The 19,876-nt window shown below is 37.6% G+C and overlaps 1 protein-coding gene across 8 annotated transcripts in view; it reads right to left on the minus strand.

Moving 5' to 3' along the window:
- Pcdh15 (protocadherin related 15) overlaps positions 1 to 19,876 on the minus strand; it is a 1,398,279-nt gene that overhangs the window by 761,211 nt on the left and 617,192 nt on the right. Inside the window, exon 1 of one of the 8 annotated variants that reach the window (XM_037199981.1) lies at positions 6,263 to 6,753. The exons of the other annotated variants lie outside the window; for them this stretch is intronic. The gene's annotated coding sequence lies outside the window, so the exon portion shown is untranslated. Of the gene's footprint in view, positions 1 to 6,262; positions 6,754 to 19,876 lie in introns of those variants that run through there. 8 annotated transcript variants of the gene reach the window in all.

A 19,876-nucleotide genomic window follows, 5' to 3' on the forward strand; every position in this document is an offset into this window, starting at 1 on the left:
AGCCTGTGCTGTGGGATGTTCTGTATGGCAAATGTGTTAATAAATAAAATACTGATTGGCCAGTAGCCAGACAGGAAGTATAGGCAGGACTAACAGAGAGGAGAATTGAGGGAACAGGAAGGGAAGGGGGAGACTGCCTGCAGCAGCCACCAGGACAAGAAAGATGTAAGGTACCAGTAAGCTATGAGCCACGTGGCAAAGTATAGATTAATAGAAATAGGCTGAATATAAGAGTAAGAGCTAGACAATGATAGGCCTGAGCTAATGGCCAAGCAGTTTAAATAATATAAGCGTCTGTATGTTTATTTTATAAGTGGGCTAAGGGATTGCTGGGGCTTGGCAAGGCCCGGAGAGAAAACTGTCCAGCTACAAGCCTGTGTTCATTATCATAGCATTATGCCATCTGTCCCCTACTGCTATATTTGGTATATTCAGTGATAAGTTTCTCTATAGGTCCATAAATGCAAAACTAGTAAGGAGTGGGTCTCCACATGGGCTTATTCAGTGATTATTAGACATCTTATACCTGATGTAGACCTGTTTACCCTGTTGTAAAGTGTACACATATCAACCCAGAGACAGAGTACATATGTGTGTCTAATTTTCAATCATTATACAATAGATACTGTATATGACTTTATTACCTCATTCTCAAAATAATCATTTAATATATATCATTTCCATTTTGAAGAGGATAGATCTCTTTTCTTAAAAGTTAATTTTCTTACAATACCTAGATTATAATACAGCACTTGTCTTAGTCATTGTTCCTATTGCTCTGAAGAGACACCATGACCATGGCAACACTTACAATCAAATACATTTAATTGAGGGGGCTCACTGAACAGTTTCAGAGGTTCAGTCCATTATCATCATTGTTGGGATCATGGTGGCATGCAGGCAGACATAGTGCTGGAGGTGAGAGTCTTACATCTTGCAAGAAATGGGAAGTTGACTGAGACACTGGGTATCTTGAGCATAGGAAGCCTCAAGCCTGACCCCACAGTGACATACTTCCTCCAAGACAGCACCCATTTCAACAAAGCCACACCTTGCAGTGCCATATTACATTCGAACTACCACAGCACCGTAGTGTAGCACAAAGGACCTTTTCTGACTTGGTTACCATTTTCTTCAGGGGATAGATGGACTCTTTCAGTAGCTTCCTTCTGTTCTATATATCAGTTATAGCACATTCACACCATTCTCTATAAAGCCATGTGCACATATTCTCTCTTGACTTCCCCTGACTCCAAGACAATAGATTCCCCCCCCCCATTTCTTTGAATTTTTTAGATCTCAACAGAGCTAACTTTGTGATAACTTCTTCATTACCAAATCTAAGTAAAAATGTTCCTCCTGAGTACAAATAGACTGATTACTGCTTTTGTCTTAACATATATCACTACATCGTAAACACTTTGTCTTGTCTCTAACTGAATCTAGAGGTCAGAGTCTGTGTTTTCATCAATGTTACCCAAGAATGCGGCTGATTTATAGCAAATAGCTAATGTATACATTTATGGAATTCTAAATGGACACAAGAGCTAAGGTTTCTTTCTCTCAGAGCCCATGATTGTGTATAACCTTGCCACATGTGCATCTAACTGAAATCTAGTTGATAATGGAGCATCAGCAAAATTCTGAGGGAGGAAGAATGCAACAATGATTAAGTTAGGAGCATGTGAAGGCAGTTCATTAATGTTTAGGAAACAACTATTTTATAATCTTGAAGTCTAATATAAATGACAGTGTCAAAATCCCGCCATTCTTGTGGGCACGATGTTCTTATAAAGTAGTGGTCCTCAATATTTCTAATGCTACAACCCTCTAATACAGTTCTTCATGTTATGGTCACCCCCAACCATAAAATTATTTTGTGGTTACTTCACAATGGTAACTTGCTACTTATTAATCCTAATATAAGTATCTGATAAACAGGATATCTGATACATGACCCCCAAAGGGGTCATAACCCACAGATTAAGAATCACTGTTGTAAAGAGAAATGAAAAAAAAAAATCAGCAGTGCTTTTTTTAAATTCCCTGTTCTTTGTGCACATAAAAATGGTGTTTTCAGCACAAAATTTGATTTACTCCTATTTGAATAATAAACAAAAGCCAAGTGAATTAAAAATGCATTTCATGAATGTTATGTAAATTTAAATACCACACCACAGAATATCCCATTTCATTTTTGCTCCAGTCATAATGCTGTGAAAAGAAAATGAATTGCAACTATGTAACTGTGGTCCAGAACTGTTTCTTGCATGAGTACAGATGAGGCTTCAGTGATGACAACCCTCTGTGACCTCACTCAACAACCTAATGGGAAAATGCAAGTATGGAATAGTTGAGAGCCAGCTCAGACTGACACTTAACCTCTTACTTCATGAACTGTTGTACACCCTCACTGGAGAACACTCCCATGTCCCTGGGCACACGCTCACTGGAGGAAACGTCTATATATCTGGGGATGTATTCTTTGCTTACCTAAAATTAAGTTAATGTTGATGCCAGTCTTGGAACTGGTCTCAAGCACAGCTATACTCTACTCCTTAAAATGCAATGTAATAAACTAGGAAATCCTATTACCTGTATGTAATATATTAAAAAGAAGCGTCCTAAAAAACCAACCTAAGAGTCTAATAATCTACAATGCTTTCTTGTGAGAACCTGTGGGTGATTCACTCCTTTGGAAGCAGTATTAGAAGCCACAATAACATCCTTCTCAGTGTGCTTGCCACAAATCTTTTAAAGTTTATCTCATTTTATGTATGAGTAAATTGGGGTTTAATGATGCTATGTCACAGTTCTAGGCTCACACAGTTACAGAAAGGCTGAGAAAGAGAATCCATTGGTTCCTGTCTAAAATATCTAAAATCTACTTCCTGAATCATCTCTATAAGTTACATCTGTGTAGAGAAAATTCTAATGAGTTCATCTTCAACAAGAAAGGGAAAATAAACAGATGACCTGTCTGTCACCACTACACTGTGTCCTGGATCTTTATCACTGAGATGATCCTACTGGTAAAATCTCAGGTGAAATAGTTCTAGAATGACAAATGTATGGCAAGCTCACTGAAAACATTGCCATAGAAACCATATTGCAGTGACAAGTACACTGGTCCGATGGGGAGACCATGAGGCTCCTGTACTCCATCAATGCAATGTTCTGCCCAGCTCCCATTTGCCTTCATGCTAATGTTAAAATCACTCAGAGTAAATGGAAGATGTAAGACTAATATGATACCACCATCTTAGTCTCTGACACGCAAGTGTCCTGTCCATTGTTTCTACTATGATCTCCAACTACAAATCCACATATGTCTTGTCCTGGATTAGTATATATCCACGCACTGCACAGGATACTGAATTGGATTAGGGGAAGGATAATATTCCCTTCTTTTCTGTACTCAAATCCAGCCTGCAACAACTACTCTAAGACTTGGCTCATTCCAGCCTATTGCTCTCCTTCCATTTTTCTATTTTTCTCTTCTTCACATCTCCCTTTAACTGTCTACCTGGGATCTAGACTATTTTTGTTAAGAGTTGGGTGGGTTTGAATGAGAATATTCCTCTAGGCTCATGTATTTGAACAACGTGGTCCCCACTTGGTGAAGGTTTAGTTAGGTTTTAAAGGCTTGTTGGAGGAAGTGTATCAACTGAGGTAGCCTTTGAGAGTTAAAAGACTTGTGCCATGTCTAGTTTGTTCTCTTTGCTCATGCTTGCAGTCCAAGATGTGAGTAGCATTCTACTCCTGCCACCATGATGGGCACTTATCTCTCATGAACTTAAGCCAAAGCCAACTCGTCCACAAGTCACTTTAGGCCATGGTACTATAACACAGCAACAGAAAAAATAACAACTCGAAGTATCATTGATCTATCCATACACAGTCACTGGTTAATACTGATATTAATTTTATAATGTGACAGGTATCTATTTCTGTTTACAGTGGAAGACTTTTAAGGGGAAATTCTTTATTAAGAAGAAAATCAAAAGGGTTCTTCCTAGAGTCTATTCATTACACTAGGTAGTGAGTATCAGTTGAGGCAAATTTCATCCTGCTTTTTACAAATAACCACATCCTGTGTGCTCCTTTTAGAAAGAGTCTGCCATTCTTTGAACTTACAAGGCAGGTATGACAGTCTTCTTTTGAATCTGTGTTGGTTTGTTACTAAAGCTATCATGGAAACCACATTTTCATTGCTGATACATTGCAATACAAGGCTAAGGACCCTCCATCTGGTTCTATAGAGATGCTGACTTAGAAACCTGAACAGCTGCACTGGAGAAATGGCTGGGTGTTTAGAGGGCCAGAGTTTGTGTGTGGGGGGGGCAGAGTTCAGATTCCAGCACTCACACTAGGCAGCTTACAACCTCCAGGAGTTCTGACACCCTCTTTTGGTCTGCACAGATGACACATACACACAGAGATACTCAAAATAAAAAATCCATCTTTAAGAAGTCTACATGGACCCCTCAGCTGCCTGACCACTGTCATAGGTGAGGATGCTCCAAGTTAGGCGATGAGGTCAACTTCACATTCTCATATATAAAGTATACAAAAGTCACACCTGAATAAGACTATATTGTCACAGCCCTCCCCTACTCCATGTCTGACAGTAACACATTCAGACACAGAAGTCCAGCTTAGAATGTCCCAAGTTCCATGACCCCATAAACTATAAGAAGTGACAATGTGTAAACTGTTTCCTTAAGAATTCAATTTGGGGGCATTTTTTTTCAACTATTTATTTTTATTTTTTGCAAATTCAGAATAACTGGTACTCTGATCTTTCTTGGAACATGAATAATTTTGGAGTGCTATCTAGGGACACTGACAAGAACCTGCAGGAGCTAAATAAATACTTGCTGATGTCTGGATTGGATGCATCCCTTTTTAAACCTGCAGGGTCCCTAATATTGCATTTTAAAAATTCATGATCACTGATATAGTAAAGACATGTCATGTCTACAAATACTCTATGCAAGAAAATTCAATTAGTGCATCTTTTCTCCATTGTTCATATTTTGGGTCTTTAACTTACAAAGTTTGTTCATATTATCTTGAACTTAACAAGTAGAAACAATTTTTTCATTCTTACAAGTGGCTTTTATTTCACATTATTTGATGAAAAAACTCTAAATTTATTTTCCTCTTGTTTTAAAATTGAATGTTACTAATATCTATGATTTATGATATTATTCACATACTAAAAGTAGTAACAGAATTTACTAAGATATATATATATATATATATATTTATCTTTTATATAATTAAGTCACAAATAAAAGTATCACATAGCTGTTTTAAAGAAGCCTCTCAAATGCATGTCCCCTCCCAAAACTTCTATGTAGTTAAAATGGCCATACTGAAGTCATGGAGCATTGTTTACATTTTTACACTTCCATTATTGGCAATATTTTATTTACTTACCCAACATGAGAAGGAAAATAGAAAACTACGACAGAATTGAAACTAAAAAAAAAAATTCCCTATAACTTAATATTATCCTCTTTTGGTCTTCTTTCTTAGTGTTACACTCTACCCACACTTACAGATCTGTTTTAATATAACATATAGTATATATTATAGGTTAGGATCCACATGAGGTCAGACATTCCTTTCTGAGTCTAGGTAACCTCACCTAATGCTATACTTTCCAAGTCCATCCCTTTCCTCTCCTTTACACCTGAATAATATTCCATATTACATGGCACATATTTATATGGAGATTTTAAAAACATTTCTCATCTTTATTAATATTTCCCCATAAGTTTTGCTCTCAGTAGTACAGCGTCATATTTATAAAACAAAAGGAGAGCATAGGAAAGGATACTGGGGGAATCATCTCACAGCTGGCAACCCACTCCCCATCTTATTCTGAACCATGTGTGACTGTAAAAAATTCATTTAATGCAGTTCACTTGTAAGCATACATGTCCAGATCATTGACTCATATCTTCCCAGAGAAGGACACAATGCAAATTTCTCTGGGTATTTCTCCTCCTCTTACTTTGCCATTGTAAGTAAACACACTGTTGCCAGGCCGTGGTGGCACATGTCTTTAATCTCAGCACTCAGGAGGTAGAAGCAGGCAGATCTCTGTGAGTTTGAGGCCAGCCTGGTCCACAGAGCAAGATCCAGGACAGGCACCAAAAATTACACAGAGAAACCCTGTCTCAAAAGAAAAGACAAGACACTGTCCAGCTTCATGATGACATGAGAGGATGTGCCTTGCTGGCAGTATTACCTGCTGCTAGAAGAAATCCTGAAGGTGAGTTTATAAGATGGTCAGGTACCACATCTACACCTAAATGTATCTCATGTGTTCAGAGTTCTCTGGTGCTCAGAAACCATCTGTGGAAGGGAGGAAAAACGGGCTATGAGAAATCTCACTCAGCAGACATGCCCCAGCAGAGGGAGATGTGCTAAACCTCTCAGATGCACAAACAAGGGTTTTCATACTGGGATAGTTGCAGGAGCTCTGTGCGCCAAACAGAAGAACTTGCTCAAGGGCAAATCTCTACCATAAAGCACCTGGATGATCTTTGCTTGTCAACTCCCATTCAGTTAGATAATCACACTCAGGCTTTGAGGAGCAAAGATCTTCCACTTCCGCTATCAATCTTTCCTCTAAAACTGTTGTTAAGGCTGAAAGGAGCATATTGATTAAAGCTAGGCTTGTCTGGATAAACCCTTTCAAAAACTTTGAAGGCAAAAAAACAAAACAAAACAAAAAAAAAAAACAAACAAAAAAAAAAAACAAAAAACATTTTCCCTACTGACATTACAAACTGTCTTTCTATTATATAAGATTAAAATAAACTTACATATTTAAATGCTGCCTTACATATTTTCTCTCTTCTTGTAAACACCCTGTTGTAATATGTAACTTGGGACACTGAAGACGACTAAAATTGAAATTTATAGGAAATTGGTATTTTGCAGTGTTTAAAGAAATTGGGGGGAAAATACACTGTTATAGCTAAAGCTACCTGACATTAATTCACTTAATCTTCTACCTGTCACACTATTAAGGCACCATGTTAATACATATGTGATAAAATACAAGAATGCACTCGCTTACTGGAGTTCGAATGCAGAGTGATCAGCCCTGAAATCATATACACACAAACAACAGAAATGGACTTGGCAGGTTCTATTTTTATAAGTTTGTGCATATACATGTGCACATACATATGCACTCCTGCAACACACAAAACAAATATAACAAAAAAGAGGCTATCAACTTGTTAATGGGGCCATGAGAGGGGTTCCATGGAGGGTAGCTAGATGAGGATAGAAGAGAAAATGGAAGGAGGAAGTAGTATAACTGTGTTTCAATTTAAAATATATTAAAAACAAAAAAAATGAATTTGTAATGAATAATAGCCAAAATAATCATTCAACAAACAAACAAAAACTTGAACAGATTTGAAAGATTGAGAAGGTTGAATCCTCCAAAAGGGGGGAAAATTTAGTAGAAACTTCACGAATATGTGGAGCCCAAGAAGAATTTATTAAAACATTGTAGGAAGAACACTGGAGACACTTAGATCAAGAAAATATGGTCTCTGCAAGTATAATGATTTAGGGAAGTTGTTCTCAATCTGTGGGTCATGACCCCTTTGCCTGTGCAGGACCCTTTCACAGGGATTGCCTAGACTATCAGAGAGTACAGATACTTACATTACAATTTCATAACAATAGCAAAATTACATCTATGATGTAGCAACAAAAGTAATTTTATGATTGGGGGATCACGACAACATTAACAACCGAATTAAAGAGTCATAACACTAGGAAAGTTCAAAACCACTGATTTAGAGAGCCAGATGAAAATTTCTGGAGAAAAATGAAAGTAAATAAAATAAATACTGGTGTACCATAAGGCAAAAAATATAGATACTCTCACCAGGATTATAAGAGAGAAATTCCCTGTATCTAGTCTCATACAAAGAATCAAATTATAAGCTGAAATTAATTTAATATTTGATGGTTAAGAGGCATTTATTGCCACTATTGATGCCTGAGCTTTGAGAACTGAGAGGATGTGAATTGAAAGTCATTTGTAAGAATGAAAAAGTTATTTCCACTAGCTAAATTTAAGCTAATTGGATACACTTGACTATGAACAATTCCTCATCTCAAGAATAAACTGAATTATAGAAACTCAACAAGCAAAAGTAAAGAAGAGAAACAAAAGACAGAGTCCAAGTTGATGGGTAGGTCATGTTACTAAGAAAGGCTGAGGCAGAACAGTACTTGATATTATACCTATCCCGGGCTACAAAGTGAGTTCCAGGCCAGCCTGAGCTATGGTGTATGTCATCACCTCACTTTCAACAGTCAAAAGTAAACAACAACAACAAAAAAAAGTAAGCATTTTTAATTGACCAAAAAACTTTTAAAAGTATTTTGCAACCTTTTCCAATGTTTCTTAGCCATTTTAAATGAAGTAACTGAATACTTTCATGGAAATGCAGCAATTAAATATGAGTATATTGGACAAGAGTGTTCTTCCCTAAAAATGTCCACATCAGTGCTTTCTGTTATTCACAGTTATTTATTCTTTTTCATTTCTTTTTTGGCATGGTTAAGTACTCTTCAATATTCTTTGAATTACTGGCTTTAATCCTCCACTTTGCTGTAGTATCTCCTGAGGGATTAGGGAGATTCACACATCCAGAGCTAGGATTAACTTGCTTTAGTCACAACTAAGAAAGCCCAAAATCATCCACTAGCCAAGATAAGAGAGTAGTGAGGGACTAGGAGGAAAGCAGACAGGGAAACTAGTCTCTAGGTAGATAAAATACGCTGTTCACTTAACCCTTTAAGATGGCCACCTTCCTAGTTCTTCTCTCTCTCTCTCCAAGACAAGGACTGAAGGGAGCAGTTGGAGAGGATGGAAGTCCGACAGCAGGAAGCAATTAACTTCCCTTTCTTTGTCTATATTGCCCAACCCCCTACAACAGTCCAAGGCAATCAGTTTTGGAAGGAGCAAGGGAAAGAACCCCATTGACAAATGGACATTTTAGCTCAGACAGATATTAGCTTTGGGTCCACATCCACTTCCAGGAATTTTGTCTCTTTGTCTGCCTTATGCTCCCCTTTATTGTGTGTGTGTGTGTGTGTGTGTGTGTGTGTGTGTGTGTGTGTATGTGTGTGTATGTGCTCGCACACCCTGGGTTTGATCTCCAGAACCCCTCACCACCAAAAAAACAGGACAAAAAAGAAAAGGAAAAAAATATTGAATAGCATTTTAATGCATTTTTCAAAATGGCAGGAGATGTGCAAACACACAGAAGTACTCACTTCTATTTTGCTTCTTTCCTAGGACTGTGTTCTCAGGACTGCGTGGTAGTGAACAGCTCTCAACGTCAACCCAGGCAGGTTCCTGCTAAACATCCTTCTGTAAGCACAGTTCATAGCTTGGGAGAAGGACTCATAGCAGTTTAGTGAGTGTAAAAGCTAATGACAGCAGGGTCCTGTCATGGCTCTTCTGGACTCCCCTGAGATCACAGCACAACTGTGCAGTAGTTGCCTTTTATGTTCAATTAATCTAAGCTTAGAGAGGCCCAGGCAATTGCTTGCAGGAAGCTTTTCCCTCTATGTAGCCTTTTCTGATCATGAAGCATATACGACTATTCTACTGTGTTCCCTAGTAGAAATTTTTCATGTCACTGGAAAATAAGCCAGAGAACTGCAAGTGTGGCATGAAGTCTTACAGTTCTACCTCATTTTGTGCAGTGGAAGGTTACTGCAGCCATACATTTTAAATTAGGTAAGCCTAATATGGGTTGTTTTTTGTCTCAGAAAACAAACAAACAAATGATAATTGGACTTTGAAAGTCTGGGGCTCATACAAAGCAAGACAGGGTACATGATTTAGAGTTTTGAAAAAGCTTTTAAGGGTCTATTCAGTTTTCTTTCTCTGAATCCCTAAGGTCATAACAAAGAAGTTTACTTTCAATGTTTATAAATCTGCCATGTGTCTAGCATGTGATCAAACTCTACCACATGCTGCTGCCAAAGCATACCACCACAATCTCTTTATTATCCCCAAGTTACTCAGGGAAGTCTTATATCTTCTGACTGAATTTCAGTGGAAATTTCCAGAGGGTTCCATTCATCAACCCAGGACATTTTGTTTGCTTTCTTTGGCTCTCCCTCAGTCTTTTATATGAATTACCACTTGTGTATGGATTCCAATGTTAATGGGAATGTCTTTCTGTATGCTGTGAATATATGTTGCTGTGATTGATAAATAAAACTGTTTGACCAATGATGAGGCAGAATAAGTTACGAGGGACATTCTAACTAGAGAGAGAGGAAGGAGACAGACAGAGAGGCACCACCAAGAGAAGCAAGATGTAAAGGTACTGGTAAGTCACAAGCCATATGGGAAGGTATAGATTTATAGAAATGGGTTAATTTGAGATATAAGAGCTAGCTAACAAGAAGCCTGCCATGGGCATCCTTTAAAAATAATATAAGCCTCTGTGTGTTTATTTGGGTCTGAGTGGCTGCAGAACCGCAGGACCGCAAGAGCCGTGTGGGACCAGTGTGGGAGCCTGTTTTCAGGTTCCTCGTGAATTTACCCAGCATGTCTGCATAGAGGATGATTAGGACCACGGGCCTGAGTGCAGGTGTCTGAGATAGTCTGCGCTTGGCTGTGCTGGGGGGAGGTCTTTTGCTCCACCCCTTGGTGTCTCTATAAGAACCCTGGGGCAGAGATAGTCGGGGTCTGTTGGAAAAGGTTCCAGGCCCTCTCGAGTCTATTCTTTAATTTTCTATCTGTTTATCTCTGCAATATTCTCTGCCATATAAATCCTTCTATCTAATATTTCCTGCTGCTCACACTCAAGAAAACTCTGGGGAGCTGTGGGATTGGTGGGTAAATGCCCCACAGACCAGGAAAATTTTTAGCTATATAATGTATTAGCATGGATTTAAATGTAAATGCATGTATCTAAATCCACTCTCACAGAGATTTTTAAATTGTAAATATACAGTCAACAAGAGACAGAATTGGGGCTAGAGAGATAGCTCAGTCATTATGAACCCATGCTACACTTAGAGATGACTTGGGCTTGGGAACCAGAATTCTGCTCAGGTGGAACACAACCACCTATAAGTGTACCTGCCAGGGATTAGATTCCTTCTTCTGGCCTCCTCAAATATCCACATACATGTGGCACATACTGACACAGGCACACACATATAAACACACAGAGACAGACATAGGCACACTCCTAAATAAAAAATAATAATAAATTTGGGGCTGGAGAGATGACTCAGTGACTTAAAAGTATGCATTGTTCTTCTATAGGAGCTGAATTCAGTTCCTGGCACTAATAATAATGGTTGTATTGATATACGGGGTAAAACATCTTTGGTTCCATGATTACATTGTAAAAAGATTCAGTCAGATTAATTAATATATTTAACACCTAATCAATATTTTTTGAATATTTGTGCTGAGAATATGAAAACATCTATATTTCTTAACAAGTTTGAAATGTTCATTGTCTACCTACTAGATTTAAATAATGTTACTATGGACCTTCTTCTCCATATTACATTAAACACATACCAGATCAGGAACCACGTTGTCATATTCACACTCACTCAGTTCATGTTCACCATACAATGCATTATCTATATAACCACAGACCCTCTAACCCTGACCCTTTTCTTGTCATCTAATATATATATATATATATATTGACTTGTGAGATATGAATGTTCATCTTCACAGCACTTGAAGACTTCTCAGTGAGTCCTTACAGCATTCACATGAAGATTTTGATGCAGTGGCTGAGAGAACACTACCTGATACTTTCAGATAGAGTTGGGAATTCTTTCTAAAGACTTCACATGATTAACATCCCTATCCATGGAACCTAGACAAAGCACTTCTTTCCTCATTAGAAACCTGATATCTGTTTGATGGCTGAACGAGTGAATTAATCTCCAGACCTGATCCCTAGGCACTTTCAATCAGCCTTTGCTTATTGCTGGAAATTATTCTAGTCATCAAGATAGTGTGATAAAAGTGTAGTCAGTTTCATTAAAGCTAACTATATCCAACCTACATGCCAAACAGTAAATATATCAGGATAATATAAAATGGTAATAACAAAATTTGAAATAAAATCAGGGCAACCAACCAAAAGAATTCATGGATCTGAAACCATAGTGAAGCTTCCTAAATATATATGTCACATCAGGCAAATATAATTTGGCTTTCAAACTGCTTATTTGAGGTAAAATTTTCAAGTAAACAATGAATCACAGTTTTCTAATGCACTATCAAGAAAACTGTAAGATTTCATTAATGCCAGGCTGTATCTTTTAAAAATGTTCTCACTAAACGTATGGTGAGGCATTAAATATCCTTATTTGCTTGGTCATAAAAGCTCGAATGAGCTACACCAAGGAACGCAGATCTAACCGACCACTATTCTCCCTTTAAGGTCTTGGTGCATTTGTTTCTGGAATCTGGATGCAACCTGAAACATTTGGACCCACATTCTATGTAACCACAAGAAATAAATAAGAGTTATAGCTTGTGAGGAAAGATATTTTATTTTCCTGTCAAACACACCTTAAGAAGACCTAGATTTCTTCTCTTCCCCCTGTCCTCTGTCAGTCTCTCTCTCTCTCTCTCTCTCTCTCTCTCTCTCTCTCTCTCTCTCTCTCTCTCTCTCTCTCCCTTTCTTTCTCTCCCTCACACCCTCCTATCTCCATTGTTCTTCTCTCTCTCTCTCTCTCTCTCTCTCTCTCTCTCTCTCTCTCTCTCTCTGTGTGTGTGTGTGTGTGTGTGTGTGTGTGTGAGAGAGAGAGAGAGAGAGAGAGAGAGAGAGAGAGAGAGAGAGAGAGAGACCTGGATCGAAACAGGTAGACAGGAATGGGAGCCAGAGACTGGGCTAACAGATGGCCAGAGAGCCAGCTCACCCCTGGATGACAGAAGCCTCTCTGGTGAGACTGTGTTCTCACCACCAAAAAAATGCCACTAATATGCTCCAGGAGCTCTCTAAAGGAAACACTACTCAGTGCAAAAGTGCTATGTCCTCTCCTGAGCCCTCTGCCCTGAATACAAATGTTTGTAACCATTTTTAAATGTTTGCTCAAGAAACACTGGAATGAACACTTCATTTTTCATCAGCTGTCAAACAAACAACAGATGGTAGCATCCAGTGAATCTCAACTGGGCAGCATTTGAGGCAGTAACTCGAAGATGGCCCATTGAAAAAGCACTTCATTAACTGCTGAGTCTTGGTCTTAAAAGTGGCTTCATTCTGCTGAATTTGAAATATTGTACTTTTAAAAAGTTTTAATTATTTTCCCTCAAGTCTACATGATAGACTTGCCTGTCTAGCGAGAGGAGAAGCAATTTGCAGCACATCGTCCTTTAAATCAACTACACCCCCCTGCTTTTCCTTCCACTGGGAGCAGAGTCCTGATTTTCAACACAGAAGACCTGGCAAAAAATAATGGAGTCTTATTAAAGTGCCTGCTGGGTTTATTGAAACTTTAAAAATTATTGTACAGCTAATAGCCATTTTCATTTAGCTGGCAAAGACAACAGATATTTATCACAGCTACTGTCTTCAAATTCTTTAAACAAGTTGCTCAAACTTTGTGTATAAACAGATTTTCAATATGGCTGGCATGATTTGGGGGGTTATAACATGTAATGAAGGTGATGAAGGACACTTTCATGCCAGTCAATTATTCATCTCCCACATAAGCTACTTTTATAGATCATAGACAGCTAGTTACCACTGCAGAAGTGGTTCAGGAGTCTTCCATTCTACTCTGTATGTCCACCTTACAAAAAACTATGGGTGCTCATATTGCTTACAAAATGCATTTGCATATAACCTATGTACTTCTATATACATATTAATCATCTCTAAATTACTCATATTTAATGCAAAGTAAATGATATTTAAATAATTGTGTTAACATAGTTTTTTAAGAAAAATTTAAAAGTCTATACATCTTCAGGACAGATTCATTTTTAATTATTTTTGATCTATGATTTGAAGAGGAAGAGGTTATAGAACAAGAAGTGATTAGATACATATGTGTGTATATATATGCATTATATATATATATATATATATACATGAAATCTTACATACACAAATTCAATCTATATTATATACACACATGTATCTATGAAAACTGGACAGAATATTGGGAAAACTTTACATTCCTCTTGGATGCGTCATAATGTTATGCCTTTTGTATTCAGCTACCATTTGGTCTGAGGCCTTGGGTCAAATATCATTTAGTTTACATGGGAGCAGTTATTTTAGGGATGGATTTAGGATATTTTCATGATGGCATAGGTATTAAAAGCCCTTGGCTTGGCCACATACTACCCATGTATTACATGTACTCAGATCACAAATGCTTAGATTACAGTCTACAATAAAGAGAAATGCAAGGGGGTGGAATTTGCACAAAGCATTGAAAAGTAGCAATGTAAACTGCAATCTGAAAGGCCTAACTGTCAACAAGTTAGACAAAGATGAAAGACAGTAGTGGTGGAGACCAGAGCTGAAAAGATGCAGGGAACTCTGGCTCTTTTTTTTTTTTTTTTTTTTTTTTTTTTTTTTTTTTTTTTTTTTTTTTTTTGTGTGTGTGTGTGTGTGTGTGTGTGTGTGTGTGTGTGTGTGTGTGTGTACAGCCCCTGCAGGTGAAGATAAAAGTCTTGGATTTCCACTGTGTGCTGTGAGGACAGTGCATGGGGATCTTGGATGGTGAGTCTGGTAGCATCCCGTAAGCTATGCTTTTCTTTGTAATTCAGCTGATGACGTTTGTAGGTTTTATTGCATTTGACCTGCACTCTGACCTCCGGCCATAGACTCCTCCTTACTTATAATTGCATATTCCAGTTAAGAAAAATGTGCTTTCCAAGTTAGATGCTAACTATGTGCTGAAACTTGATTACCTAACCATGTTATGTCAGTTACATGAGGATGTGTAAAACTTTCATCCAGAAATTAAATCCAGCCATTATTGAAACCATTAAGTTTCATGTAGTAGTGCACTGTATGCCTTACTTAATCATTAGTTTTTGTAATGGAGCATCTCAATGAATGTATTCATTCATGAATTCATTCATTCATTCATGTATCTATTATACAAATATTTATTTGTTTTTAAGATTTATTTTATATTTTTAATTGTGTGTATATAGGGGTTGGGGAGGGGAGCATACCAGAAGAAGGTTGAGAACCGAACTTCGCTCCTATGAAAGTATAGTACTTTCTCTGAAACTGTTGAACTATCTCTCTCTCCAGTCTTTGATTTATTTTATTTTAAAGATTTATTTATTTATTATGTATACAGCGTGTATGACTGCAGGCCAGAAGAGGGCACCAGATCTCATTACAGATGGTTGTGAGCCACCATGTGGTTGCTGGGAATTGAACTCAGAACCTCTGGAAGAACAGCAGTCAGTGCTCTTAACCTCTGAGCCATCTCTCCAGCCCCAATTTATTTTATTTTTAATTATGTGTATGCATCTGTGTCTATGTGCTGGGAACTGAACTCAAGTCCACTGAAAGAGCAGTAAGTGGTCTTAACCACTGAGTTCTTTCTCCATCCCCTACAAATATTTATTTTAAGGGAGTTCCCATGTGCCACTTATGGCTCCATGTGCAGGAATATACATGGAATGAGAACTGTGCATGGCACATTTTTATACTGCTGTAGTGGAGAAAAGAAAACAAAAAGACACATTGTATAGAGGATGAGATATGTTAGAAACACAATTCAGGGAAGGGAACACAGTGTTAGAAGTATTCATTCAGCTCAAAAGATATGTCCAGGATCTAAGCAGAGACCTGGAAGTGGTGAAGAGAGTCCCTGTTTGAAACAATGTCAAGTAAAATGACTCCTAACATCCTGAGAACACAGATTACTAAGCATGTCAAGAAGAGGTGATGCCATGTGTAGAGCTGGGTGGGATATAAAGAGGAAACTGAAATTAGGTTTCCAGACTGATATTTTGCACATCAGCCTGGAAAAGGTTAAATATTTGAATTTTATTTCAAGGATGATGAATCAGCCCTCAAAAGGTAGAAAAGAATTGCTGTGGCTGTTTTGTAATGAAGAGAGAAGGAGAGGAGGCTAGAGTAAAACAGCAATGGTGATGAAAGTGGAAATAGTGAGACTAGGCAGATCAGTGGCGTGCCAGAGCTTCTATGGGAATATGAACAGAGCTGTGATTAATAACAAGGAGAAGTCCTACAGGTAGAAGCAATTTATTTCACTACTGAGCCATCACTGTTTTAAGTTAAATGTCTTTGCACGCCTACAATGAGGCTGAGAGTCCACTCTGAGTTCAAATGGCATCTATGAATTTTATTGAGAGCTTCCTTGTGCTGTATTTCATATCTTCTGGTCCCAGGTACAGTAACAAAGCTGTCTTTGATTCTCCACTAATCATGAAAGACAGGGTCACCTTCCCTTCTTCTTCCCTCTCTCTCCTCTGCTCCTCTTCTCCTCTTTCCTCTCCCTCTTCCCTGCTCCTGCTCCTCCCCTCTCTGCAGGAAGGTCTTCCTCAGCTTCATTGGCATCATCTAGTTCTGCTAACTCTATACTGAAATACTGAAGTCCCATGTGCATCTAAAATTACTGAAAGTCTTACCACTTTGGAGAAAATGTTCAAAGTAATCAGGAAACGCTATCACACATATCACACAGCTACAGAAATGATCTTAAATATAAGCATAAACCCCTACTCTTCTGTTCTCCAACTTCAACTATCCCACCAAATTAATAAGCATGACCTAAGAGAACCATTTTCAAAAACAGTATTGATACAACTATGACAAGCAAGAAAACCTTTTCATGATTATTATATAAACATGAGCAGAGGGCAATTGTAATTATGGAAGGTTAGATTATACTGAGAACAAAGAGACAGTTTACATAAATACATGCACATACACATATACAAACATGCACACACATACACAAGCATGTATACACACATACACAAACATACAAACATTCACACAAATATTTGCATATCACTTAATTTAATAAAATCGTATAAATAAATCCTATCAGAGCACGACTCCTATATGAATTTCTGAAAATGGATTTTCAATAAAAGATAGTTGTATCACATTTTTTCCTTCTTTATTTCACAAGGGATTATTTTTGTTGACAACTGATCATAGTCTAAACATTTTTATGATATTTATAGAAACATAAATCAATAAGGTCATAGTGTAGTGACAAAATCACTTTTTACATTTGAAACAGTTCAAGCAGCTTGGACATCAAATGCATTTATATAAATGCAAGTATGAAAAATAGCACAGTGAGTAGAATTGCTAGTCTCGTCACATTTTCCCCACTTTTCCCAGTGTGGTGTTTGCTACCCTACAGGAGAACATTCTCTATCTGTGCAGAGTTTGTGACTTGGTCTATACACAACTTAAAAGTTTTATTGTACAAATGAACTGTACACAGTAGTACTGGGAGTGGCTGGTTAAGAAACTTGCCAGCATTTGGGGAATGCAGCATCCTAATAAAAGTAAAACCTCACAGAAATACTAAGCTACATACCACAAGCACATTTTCCTTTCTACATCAAAATTACATTTGAAAGGAGATGACTATAATAAAATACTCTTTCAGTTGAAAAAACAGAGGGGTCATCACAAGCTTATATTAAGTGATCAGCTGGATGTAGTTGATCCCAATTGAGAGGAAGAACATGCATAGAATTGGGGAATTCCTAGAAAGCTTTGAATTGAAGATGGATACAGGGCTTCTGTTGGCTTGGCAGGAGAACTAACTCAATCCAAAGTGCATTCTTAGTCCCACCTTAAACTGAGCATTTGTTTGTTGGAATGAAAACAGTACTCAATCAGGAACTTGTTCTCAGATCCTTGCTGCAGATGCTTCTTCACCTCCAAGAACTCTTTCATGTTATTGTTCTCTATGCTGGTGCCAAGATGCACTCATGAGACGCCAGTTGCACAGCTGATGTCCATGTTGGCTATTATCACAAAGCGATTGACAGGAACAGGCCAGGGGGACCCAGAAGAAGCTTAGTGAGGATATCCCATGACTGCCAGTCCCAATCAGTCACAAGAAACTGGGTAGATGCAAATTAGCCCTAAGCACAAATAATAAACTGGATATGTAAAGTAGAAATATGCAAATTGTGTAACACCTCTATTTGGAATGCCAACTTTACTTAGAGGGTGAATGTGAGATTGTGTGGACAGGTTTAACTAGGGTATGGAAGCAGGAAGCATAAACAGTTCCATCTGCAGGATGAATCCTATTGAAGATTCAGGTGACTGGGCCACTGGTTGTTCACTTCCATACCCTGGCATGCCTCATTCTGAGATATTAGTGTGCTCAGTGAAAAATATAAAAAATGATGTAATGATTTTTAAAAAATACAAATAGATTGATGACCTGTGTTCTTTAACTAGTAAAAAACAATAAAGTCAAAACACACATAGTGTGAAAAGGGGTTCACATATTTGGTACAATCTCTAGTAAAATTCTGATATCACCTAAGGCAGAAATAGAAATGTCTAACCTAATTGGCAGAGGAACATAAAAACAGCCTGTAAAATCAGTGTTTTTGAAGATAGGGAACCATGTTTTTGACATTATCCCTTGTTACATAAATAATTTTATAAAGCCACAACAATGAAAATAGTACAGTGTTATCATAAAAAGCACAAATAGACCAGAGTTCACAGAAATAAACACACATCAATGCACAACTAATTAATATAGAATACTAGCCAGACACAACCAGGAATACAATGTCTTAAGCAGTGGTTCTGGGAAAAGGTAGATAGATATCTTTGTATCACAGATAATACAGTGCCTTTCTCCTGTAGAATATTCAAAATGCAAATCAAACTTGTTTGAAACTTAAATATAAGACTACAAAAGGTCAAATTCCTTAATACTTTGCCAAAATCTTCTTTATACTTGTCTTGTGAAATAAATATTTTGAATGTTACCAGTTGCACAATAACAAAGGGTAAATGACCAAATAAGGCTACATCAAACTAAAGAAACTTTCACAAAGTCATGGAAACATCAACGTCAACATGAAAAAGATCTTGGGGAATAGCAGAAAATATTTCCAAGCCACATATAAGTCAATGATAAAGAAACAGGGTCCCACTGAAATGGAAGGCAAATCTGATCATTTGGAAAATGCAAATCCTAACAGTCGTAAGATTACCTCTCACCAATAAGGAGAGCTGTCATCCCAAAGTCATTTGTTGGCAGAGTGTATATAAGAAACCCTAGAATAATTTGAGTGAATGGAAATTGCAATAGCCATAGTAAGCAATAGTATAGATGTTCCTAAAGGCCATGGAGAAATGACAATCCTTATTTATTGATAATGGGACTGACAACTGGTGCAACCATTACATAAATCAGTGTGGAGAAGTCTCAAAAGCTAAAAATAGATGTAAGGTGTGATCCAGATATACTATTTCTTGGTTTATGGCCAATGGACTCGACACTCTACTCCATAGACACTTACTCAACTGTGTTTATTGCTGATGTATTCACAAGAGCTAGGAAATGGAAACAACCTAAATGTTTTTAACTAGTTAGTGGATAATAAAAAATGTGGTACATATATACAATTGAATTATTTTCAGCTATAAAGAAAATTGAAATCATGAGATGTCCTGGTAAATAGTTGGAAATGAAACACATTAGAAGATAACCCAGAAGACAGAGGAGTTAGGTGGTTTTGTTTGGTTTTAATTGATTTTGGGGGGTTCTTCTGTGGGGCAATGCTGTGGGGATAAGGAGAGGATATGAAGGGACTGAAAGG

Source organism: Peromyscus leucopus, chromosome 16_21 (assembly GCF_004664715.2).
Source record: "Peromyscus leucopus breed LL Stock chromosome 16_21, UCI_PerLeu_2.1, whole genome shotgun sequence".
NCBI classification, from domain to species: domain Eukaryota; kingdom Metazoa; phylum Chordata; class Mammalia; order Rodentia; family Cricetidae; genus Peromyscus; species Peromyscus leucopus.